Raw genomic sequence first — 11,316 nt, 5'->3', positions numbered from 1 at the left:
GCCTGAGAGGCTAAAGATTAATGTTATTAGTTAATGAAAAAGTGAATAATTTACTATGTCTTTTGCTAGACCTGTAGTAATTATAATTTATATATCCAAAATTAATTCTTCTACATTTATCATTTACAAAAATAATAATAATTATTGTTATTTCAATAATAACAAAGGAAATAATATATTCCCACTGGAAAAAAAAAAAAAAAGAAAGTGAGAAGAAAAACAAGTCAGACAAGATCATTTTACACAACAAGTTCAGGAGCACAGCCTTTATTTCTAAACCTTTCACTCCTTAGCCTTAACCTTGTTTATATGAATGGCAGAAACTTCTTTGTTCTCATTTCAATTGTCTTGATCCCTCCTCAGATCTCTCTTATCTCCACTTAATGCAGGGAACAATTTCTTCTTGAGAAAAAGCAGGAAGATGGTTTTTATCGTCTGTTTCATTGCCATAGCTTGGCTTGTGAATCCATCAGGTACAAGATACTGTAGCTGCAGCAAAGCCCTGAGCTGCTAAAAATAAAGACATTTGTAGTGTTTTGATGCTTTTAACTGTTAGAGTCTTTTACAAATATCAACAATATAATCCTTGGAACATACCTGATTTCCATATATCCAGTGCACTGATACAAGAAAAAAGAAAGAACCGGATGTGAATTAATTTGCTGACAACATCCAAATTCCAGACAGGTCCAATTCCTGAACACAAACTGTCAAGTACTGCTGCTTTCAGTACAGTCATAGGCAATGTGAAACTAACACACAGTCAAGCTGTTAAGACAATTTGGAATGGTAATGGAATTCTCAAAGATTTGGTACAGTAGTGGGAACCACAGTGTCCTGAAATTTTCCTAACTGGTGTGAGAAAAACACAATATACATTATACATGTCTAACTTCCCACACCTGCATAACATGTTGCGAGTCTCAGTAACTGTCTTGTAGTTCAATACCCAGGTGGCATTACACATAAATTTTATATCAAATTTAATTTTATATCAAAGGAAGTCATTTTAAAAATTACCAGTCTTCATTACAATGCAGCCAACCAACAGCACATTAACTAGACTAAAGAGGTGGGCACACCACGTCTTTATAGACATTTTATACATACAAAAAATACACATTTTTAAAATTCACTTGAGTACGTGCTTCTGGTAAAAGCACAACAGTATGAAATTGGGAATAGGAAAACCAGTTGTCCTATTGTACTTGTAATACCTGCTCCTATAACATATATATTGTTTAGAGCCAGACATATGCCAACTCTTGTAAAAGAAATCTGCCGTAATATCTACAGCAATACTCGATAGACTCAAAGGTCACTAGTATAATAAAGAAACTGGATTGTCTCTCCCACAAGGTAAGCCTGAAAGAGTTGGACCGTTCAGCCCGGAGAAGAGAATGCTTAAGGGGAATCTTAATATATGCAAATACATGAAGGGAGGATGTAAAGAGCACAGAGCCAAGCTCTTTTCAGTGGAACCAGTGATAGGACAAGAAGCAAAGAGCACAAACTGAAACACAGGAGGTACTGCATGAAGATCAGGAAAGACTTATTTTCACTATGAGGGTGACTGAGCACTGGCAGAGGTTGTCCAGAGCAGCTGTGGAGTTGAGAAATTTAAAATCTACCTGGACACAATCCTAGACAGCCAGCTCTAGGAAACCCTACTTGAGCAGGGGATTGGACAAGATGACCTCCAGAGCTCCCTGCCAACCTTAACAATTCTGTGATACCACAACATCCCTTATAAATAATAAACCAACAAAGTATTTTCCTTAAATTTATTTTTCATATTCATGAAGTAATATTCTGTGATCTCTGTATAAAACTTCATTCATCAAACACATGGGTTGGAGATATACAGAGCCTGTCTTCCCATCTGACCAATTTAGTAGAATGAAGACCTAAAACTACTGCTCATCCAGTGAATACAGCTGGCTCCAGTAGCATTATTATTATCACTTTTAAAAGGATAAAAGAAGACATTCACTGAAATCTGCCTAAAAACCAAGCCCAGCTCAGTATTAAATTTACCACTTAGTATGTTGGGCTAAAGTAGAACTTTTGTTACGCTGACATGACACAGTCTAACACTAATGCAAATTGATCAAATTTTTGTCATCCAAAGATCACCAATCAGCATGTCTCTTCATAAGGATTTCACTCCCATTATGTTCTGACATACCTCCTCCCATTGTCAAACGTCTTCTGTTTTGCACAGATCATGTGTTTCTTAATTGGTTTCTCCTTTTGTCCAAGTAACAAACTCATTGTTTATCAAGCATAACTCACCTCAAACCACTTACTTTGAAAGAATAAAGAACAGCTTTATTTGAGAAGTAAGAATTTCTCTGTAGATGTTGAAGACAAAAATGTAAAAAGGAAATCATGCTACAAGCATTTTTGAGCTTTACTACACCACAATGCAGTGTCAAGAAAAATGCAAAGCAACTTATTTCATTAGTAAAATGAAGTAAACATTTTTTCTTGGAAGGCACAGTCATTGGAGCTTCAGCTGCAATGATTATTATTTTATCTCATCTGCACATTTTACACAAAGTATTTTAAGTGAAGCTATACTAATTTATGTAAGTAATAAAATCATAGAATGGCTTGAGTTGGAAAGGACCTTTAAAGGTCCTTTATTCCAACCTCTCTATAGTCTTAAACTAGATTAAGTTGCCCAGAGCCCCATCCAATCTGGCCTTCAATGTTTACAGGGATGAGGCACCTACCACCTACCTGAGCAACCTGCTTTAGTGTTTCTTCAACACTTCTATTATAAAAAAAATTCTTCCTTGTATCTAGTCTAAGTCTACTCTCTCCTAGTTTAAAACCATTATCCCTTGTCTTACCACAACAAGCCCTATTTATGTTTTTTTCCAAATCTTTCTTTTAAACCCCTTTTAAGTACTGAAATTTAACACAAATGAATTGATTTGTGAAAATGATGGCCTGCAGAAGGGACTTTTACTGAGCACATCTTCACAAAGCATTTCTAAGCATGCACATGCTCATGTCACAATCTTCTACAGGGCTTATCAGTTTCATAATCAGTTAACATTTCCTTTCCAGGTATATATCAATCAGATTAGAAAATATACTGAAAGATAAGATGAACCACTTACAGTGCTCTTCCCAAACTAAGCTACTATTATTTTGCTGCAATTGCAGTTCATGCAGAGAAAGAGAGTAAACAAATTTAGCTTAAAGAGAGGAAAGCATAATGTGATATTCAATATAGTAAGTTAAATAGGTCAGTTAAGAAGAGATTCCAGGTTACATTTTTCTGCAAAAATTGCACATTTTATACTCAAGAAATGGAAGATGGTGGGGGGAGACACATTGCAGGAGGAGCTACATATATTGGCTGCCATTCTTGTGGCAGTTTAACAGGGAAACTGAAAACTTTGTTATTTGCAGGCAGCTCATGTAAAAAGTGTCTTAACAAGTTACTCTGCCTTCTGTTCAATCATGTCAACCTCTTTTCACAGACGGTTCACAGAGTTTCCTAACTCTTCTTTTTCTGTGTGTAGGTTTTCTTGTTCTAAGATAACACCTTTGGAGAAAAAATCATGTTTTTACATCAGAAAACATCTGCTGTTTTTCTAACCAAAATAAGATAGCTCATACCCTTTGATAGAAAAAGCTAAAAAAAACTTCTTCAGTTCTCCAAGTGATTGCAATGCAAATAATAACTCTACTAAAAAGCTAAAGGCCAGTATCCATTTAAAATAACATCTCTATCTAAAGAATATTTTAACTATGCCTTTCTTCCCTCTTTTTCTTCTGCCAACTTTTCCAGTGTTGATTCAATAGGTCTTTGTTTTGGACATTTGTTTAAAAGATTGAATGTGCCAGTAAATACCAAGAAATTTCTAATTTCATGTGTAGACTTCAAGGGCAAAGTGAGATTGGTAGCATATATTCGTTTTTTAGTTTGAAAAGCTCAAATTTTAATTACATTTTCCTATGTTAAGATACAGATGCATAACAGATGATCACTTACACTGGATGTTTTAATTTTATTATTACAAAAGCTACAGAGTAATATAGCCCTTGGAAAAGCTGCATAGTACAAATTAAATGCCAGAAGCTCCAGCAAATGGTACATCTTGGGATCCACAAGCACGTGAAGAACACCTGCAGCATTCATTTTCTAAGTGTTCTTTGTGTTCCAAAAGCCGTCAGATATTTGTATACACCCATAATGTCTTTGTAATGTGAATGCTAAAAATTAAAATGTGGCAATATGAATACTAGTCAAGCTTTATTTCAAAATTCATTAGGAAGCCATTTAGCACATCCAGCTCTGCATAATTAAAATAGGATAACTGTCCAAACAAAGAATGAAAAAAAAGAACCTTAATAATAAAGAAAAACTGAATTTTCTCCAATATTGATTTAATTATGAAAATAATTTTATTAAGGATATTTCAGAATAAGAAGCAGTTTCTTATTAATCCAATTTTTGTAAATATACCATAACAATGTACTTCAGATAAAAAAAAATCCTTTTCAGTGATGACAACCATATTTAGTGATAGTTTGGAATTGCATTGCCTACTGTGTTTGAAACTTGAATTTTTCTTTTTCCTTATAATCTGGAAAGTGCAACAAATCAACAACTGTGAGAAAAGTGACCTAGGAGCTAAGAGATATGAGTGTAGTCACAGAGCTCGAGGAAAAAATATTTTCTGAAGAGAAGTTCATATAGTAGTAGTGTACCCTATACAGCACAGTATATATTTAAAAGGTTAGGTTGCTTATTTTAAAAAGTCTAAAATTTATGAGGCATTTCGAATGATGAATCTATCTGCACCTTGTTCAGAACATTATTTTACTATTCATTTCCAAGGTAAATTTGTATCCTGTTCGTTTTTAAATATTCTCTAAAATGCATATATTTATCATGCCAAATATGAGATATTCATATAAAGAATACCTTCTATAATCCTGAACTCCTCCAGACCCACGAATTTATAGTGCTGCATGCTTAATAGCAGCATAATTGAAGTCTTTGAATAGTATTTCTTGACTAATCCATTCAGTACCAATAGCAGAACCAAAGAATTCTAGACATCCAATTCTACAATACACAAGGTTTGGTTATTTTACTGATATGCCTTTCCACTGAAGGATTTCATCACCTATTTATGATATGATGAAGATGAACAATAAAGAGCTAATTTTTCCCCTGTTTAAGGCATATGTCAGGGCACAACAAAGGCAGGCTGCTTGGACAGGACAGTGGAGCTGGACGCCAAGAGCCACAGCAGGGTGGGCAGAGCAAAGCTCTCTCTGACAAGGACGCATTCCCATGGCACTTGAACAAAAAAGAGAGCAACCATGGCCAGCTAATGTATCAATGACTGCCAGATGAGGGTATAATAACAGTAGAGATCTGAGGTCAAGCCAGAAAGATGAGTCAGTAAGGCAGGGTCTGAAGAGATGATCACCAGAGTGCCACACAGATCAAGGCAAGGCTATAGTAAATGAGGCAGGTGTGATTTGAACTGCTCCAAGTATGCTCCCAGCCCAGGCAGCAAAACCTCTGGGAGAGCAAGGTATGCACTCTGGCCCTTGATATAATGTTACATTTCAAGTGCTCATTGAACTTTCCCCTGCCTTATTTTTCCATCCCTGACCTGATAGTGATTTTGCAGACACCTAAAGAGACTATGCCAAACCTTTTAGAAAATGAAAGCTAAAACAACAGAAATAACAGTGATGGTCAATATCAATTGTTTCACTGACCTAACAGCCTTTGGAATAACTAGGATCACCAGTGTGGGAATTATCCTTTGCCTTACTATTCCCATAGAAAATCACACTCTGAAAAAAAAATGTGCACAGTCCCCTCAGTGAATTACTGTTGTGTTTGATGTATCCACTGTATCTACAGCAATAGTACAAAAAAATGCCCATTTAAAAGTGGTATTTGAAGTGCACGTGGCTTGTAAATTCTCAGTATGAATGACTTGCACAAGGATGAAATATGTCCATCTTCTTCAAAGAGGAAGGTCTTGGTGAAAGACATGAGTCCATGGCAACTTAGAACTCCAGTGAGTATCTGGAAATCTGGAAATTGGAGCATGGTGCTTCAAGGTTCAATAAACACTTCAACCCTTCAAACTTTATCTATTGCCATGTCTAAATTAAAAGTATTTCCTATAAAAGATTTTTACATATTTCATTTGCATCATTGTGAGTTTTTTAAAAGAAAAAAAAAAATAATTCCAACAGGGAAAGACCTCTACAATCGGAATTTGTTTTACAGAATCAATGTTCCACCTAAGTTTTTATAAGTGATTTGACTGTGGAAATGAAGTCTCCTTTATTGATTTGACATAAAACTGAAAACAGGTTCTACATTTTAGCCTTTATGAATGACAGATGCAGCAGAAATACTGAGTCTCTCTGCTTCCTCTTTTGAAGAAGCAAACTTTGGGAATGGTTAGTGGACCTCTTAGACACATGAGCTCCTCAACTCAGCAACAAAAATATACTGTTTTTTTTTAATGATTAAATAAATATGTGTGCTTGAAGTGTGAGGCCCATAGTGTCCAATTAAATGGAGCTGCTAATGTTTCCCTTTTACGATTAATTCCTCCATGAAAGGTTTTCTATGTGAGACACTAAAAAAGCTTCAGCATACAAGCAAAAAAAGAGAGACATTTTAAAAAAAGGAAGAAGGAAAATGGGAGGGATGGGGAGGGAAAGGGGAAAGCCCCATCTACTAATAACTGATGACAAGAGACTCAACTCTGGTATAGTAACACAGAAAAAGAATCCATTCACTCTTATGTAATGTTTTGGATTCATTACATATTTATGAGTCCTGAGCCAAATAGTAAGGAATTTTGGCAGCTGTCAGATGCTTGTTTTCCTATGTAACAAAATGAATTTGTTCTCCAAGTAATGAAAAAAATGTGATATTTTTCCAACCAAACTATCATCTAGGAAACAAATCTTGGAACATAATCTTGAGGAATTTTAACTAATATGAATGAGCAATAGGGCTGAGTTTTCTATAGATACACACACACAAAACCAAAACAAAACAAAACAAAACAAAGCCAAAAAAAAAACCCACCAAAAAACAAATAGATTTCCATTTAGCCTCTTGAAGGTAAGTCCTGATACAATAATATTACTACCAAAAAGTAAAAATGTTCAAATAAATTAATCTTTATTCAAGGTAAAATTAAGCACACAGGAGGAGGGCTTATGCACACATAAGTGATAGGAGCACTAAATATTTGTCATGATTTTTCAAAGACACAAAGTTAATGTCACTGTAAGATGTGCCATTTATAAGCCTATTGTATAAGTTTATTGAGAATAATTTTATAAAAACACCATAATGGAGTCTATGATTTAGAAATAATATTTTTAGAAGTGTTCCACTCTGTATCTAACTACATAAAAATGTTTGCATTTAAAATAAGAAAATAAACCTTTTTTTTCCCTAACACTACTTGACATCACACAGAAGGGCTACTCCACGGAGTACCCAGTGCTCTGGAGGCTGACGGGTTTTAAGATCCATAGCAGCAATGTAATTAAGATCTGTTTGACTGCTCTTTTTGTAGACCGGACATGAATACAGACGTGGATCTTTTGCAGCTGAAAAGACAAAAGAGACATAAAGAGCAATTAAAGTTGAAAAAATGGGGCCCTAAGGGAATGATCATAAGTGTGGTAGATAGGGACGGGCGAGCGGAAGATCTCGGGATGTGACGGAAAGAAAGACCCTTCCCCCTTCTCCCTGCTTCACGTTATCTATCACCCCCAGAGCATGTAACCACATCTAACCCAGTAGTTTTCCACTCCCGACTAACCTAGAGACCCTACCAACCCCCCCTCTGACGTAGCAAAGTCCCCCAAGACTATTTAAACCCATGAGATAAGATAATAAATGCTTTCGACCATCCACCACATTGGTGTTAGCGTGTTGTCGTTAGCCCGAGTAGCCCGGACAAGGCCGGGCTGCCGTGCTGTCTTCTTGCAACCAGGTCACCGTTGCCTCCCCTGAAGGCAACACATAAGGCAAATGGAGAACTGAATCCAAGTTCAATAGTACTCTGCTCTCTATTTGCTATTGCCAGTTGAAGGACATAACATGGTTTGAAATTTCTCTGGGTTTAACATGAGCACCTAGGAACAGATGCAAACCACTATATGTAAATAGACACTCTAGAGTAATTAGTGTTCTTATTGCTTCAATCTGCCCACTGAACATTACTTCTTATCAATGTATTATACCAAAATAAAATTTCCCTACTTTCAACAACCTGGTTTGAAATGTATTTAGTATTTGTACTATATAGTACAAGTCATCAACTACTTCACTACAGAATTAGAACAGTAGTCTAGTCATGCTCAGTACTTCAGTATTCATTATTTAGTATATTGGCTGCTGATCATGCCTTTTGTAAAACATTAGCTATGCAAAATAGCATGTTAGCAAGATTTGCTTTTAGAGGTGGAACGCTTTTCAACCGAGTTTTCCAATTTTATGTTTTGCAGTGGATTATTCTATTCTGTTTTACATGCCTATTCAATAGCATGTCCTATTCTATATGCAAAAACCCATTGCATTAAGATAAATTACACATTTTCACAGCACTGTCCTTTAGCCCCATAAGTTTCCTTTCCATTCCTCCATTCCTTTACTTCCTCAAAGACAAAGCATCTCCCACCACCTCACTCCACCTCTTGCTTGCTTCCATGAGCTCAAAATCAGACTTGTCCAGAAAAAAAAGGTTTTATAAATATACACATTTTATATATATGTATATATATATAAATATGTTATCTATAAATACAATATATACCTGTATATGTATATATATATGTGTGTGTATATATAATCTGTGAGTATCTTGTATGTTGTATATACATACAAACATATATATATATATATATATATATATATATATATATAAATATATATAAAAAATTACATTCATTTTTGACAGGAGTGAAAGAGATTATTTCAGTTATGGAGGCTACAGAGATCACAGAGTTTATGTATAAGAAAAATGGCATTTTAGGTCTGGGACATATATTGTCAATATGTACAGCTTACCTGTTACAAAGCTCTTAACACCATTAACACCACGTATAGAGACCTATCTAAATATTAGGAAAATTGACTACAATCAATTATGAAGCAAGTCTGAAAGCACATTTTCACTGGAAGACTGGAAAGTCTTCCCCATTGAAAGAGATTTGCTATGTATACAATGATTAGCAGCAGCCTCATGAAATCCCTGCAGCCCAAAATATTTCAATGCAGTTAAATAAAATGTTACCTTGAATTCAATGGAAATAACATCCTTTACAATACTGTTACTTACTGTTATTCTCTGCATATTTCCTTATAACTGGCATCAGCTCAAAGAGCACCTTGGGCTTAGATTCTGTCAGTCTCATGTTTCTTCTGTCCCAACCAGCTCCTTCTAAATACAGCCCATACACATAGACACCTTCTGAAGGAGGGCTTGTGATATCATCCTTCATCCATTTAGTGACTTCATTGCACAGCACTACACTGTCAAGAGCCCATCCTTTGTTGGCTCTCGTTATTTCTTGCCCAAACCAGACAAAAGTTAGGTGGTTACATTTTTTACATGAGCACAGAATCCTTTTTCCCAGCAGTTATTAGAAATATATTTGTATGGTCATAAAATATCCTCTTTAGTACAAAAAAATCCCACCAATCCTTTACAATAGTCATGTTCAGAGAAGTCTGACTTTTCTCTAAGGGAGTAATGGCATGGCACTGCAAGAAAGCTTTCAGTATTTTTTCCACTATATTTGATTTTAATTTCTTTCTATTATAGAAAGTATCTAAAGAGTATACCAAGTAATACAGCCGCTGGATGTCAATAGTAGCCAACTTTTGTGAACACAAAAATTCCACATTTTTGATGAGATGAGAAAACATTACCTGCATGTGGTAAGTGAAACATATTTTCTGGGGTTACCTTCCTTTTCCTGCACCTCTACTCTTCAGTAACTGTATTTCTAATGAGTAAGAACTCACTCAGCTATAAAGCTATGCAAAGAAACCGCAAAAAAACCTGTTAGTTAATGCATTGGACAATACTCAACTCTCTGTAGCCCAGTTCTTTACTATACCATGCAAATAAGTTATGGCAAACCCAAGTTTTATCTTAATCTCCCAATGGATTCAAAAATCTTTCTTTGAAGTAATTGGAATGAATGTTTGCCCTGTACTGCAGTGACATGGATGATCAAAAAGAACTCAAGATTTATAGCTCAATGATCGTTCCTCCTTCTCATTTCTCTTTGTTTTACAACACAGCAAAGTCCAGAAACTCACTTTGGTATTTACTTGGGATATTAAGTTGTTACATAGTCACAGTTCCTTTTTACAGAACCATAAAATTCTGTCATTTCCAACTGGTTTCAATCCTGCTAGTAAACCTTTTCCACAAGCTTGGATGCAAAAGATAGTCCTATTTTAGGATTGTTCACTCAAAGAAATATTTTGTAACAAAGTTTGGGCTTTTTTTCCCTGAGGTCCCATTGTATTTTCCCCTCAGTATTCTTTTTTAATTTTGCACACTCCAGATGCTTACTGTTTCCCGTATATCCCTTTATGCTGATCAACACAGGCATTTATTGCTTCATTTTAAAGCAGTTAACTCAGGAAATGTTAGACAGTCACAATCTTCCCACATGTATAAACTCATCCTTCATCAGACAATACTGTCTGTTAAAAAAAGCATATAAAACAATAAGCAGAATAAAACTTCAAACACAATTTACCTGTCTCACTGCAGTTAAAAATCCTTGGGTGTGGGAATCCAGGGCTTCCCTCTGGCTGCCCTGGCAGGTCTGGGACCCTGGCAGGGGTCAGAAACCCCCCTGTACAGAGCCCCGAGAGACACTGTCTGTGATCTCTGTCCATGGAGAGGAGTTTTCAATCTTACAGGATGAATTACAAGCTTTGAGTGTTTGATAAGAGTAATAATTAAGTGTGACACGAGTGCAAGAGTAAAATTTTAGGTTTCTAGATTAGGGGTTCAGAGGGGAAAAGATGGAGGAATTGGGTGTGTCTTGTCCTTTTCCTCCTTCTTCATGCCCTCCATGTTTCACTGTAGTGTTGGCATTTTTCTATTGGTTTATGCTGGGGACACACTGTTCAACGTAGATGATAGATATTGGCACATTATTGTAAATATAGTACACGTAGTTTCTGGTATATAATGTTTGTAACATCCCACTGGGGGCAGAGCCCCGCACACTGCCCTGCAGGACAGACCTGCGGCAGGGCAG

At 35.8% G+C, this 11,316-nt stretch overlaps 1 pseudogene; it reads right to left on the bottom strand.

Moving 5' to 3' along the window:
- Nucleotides 1-7,176: 7,176 nt before the first annotated feature.
- The window catches only part of LOC116806975 (dynein axonemal heavy chain 5-like), a 66,911-nt pseudogene continuing 62,771 nt past the window's right edge, over nucleotides 7,177-11,316 (bottom strand).

This window comes from Taeniopygia guttata, chromosome W, assembly GCF_048771995.1.
Source record: "Taeniopygia guttata chromosome W, bTaeGut7.mat, whole genome shotgun sequence".
Lineage (NCBI taxonomy): Eukaryota > Metazoa > Chordata > Aves > Passeriformes > Estrildidae > Taeniopygia > Taeniopygia guttata.
This window is presented reverse-complemented; position numbering and strand designations above follow the sequence as displayed.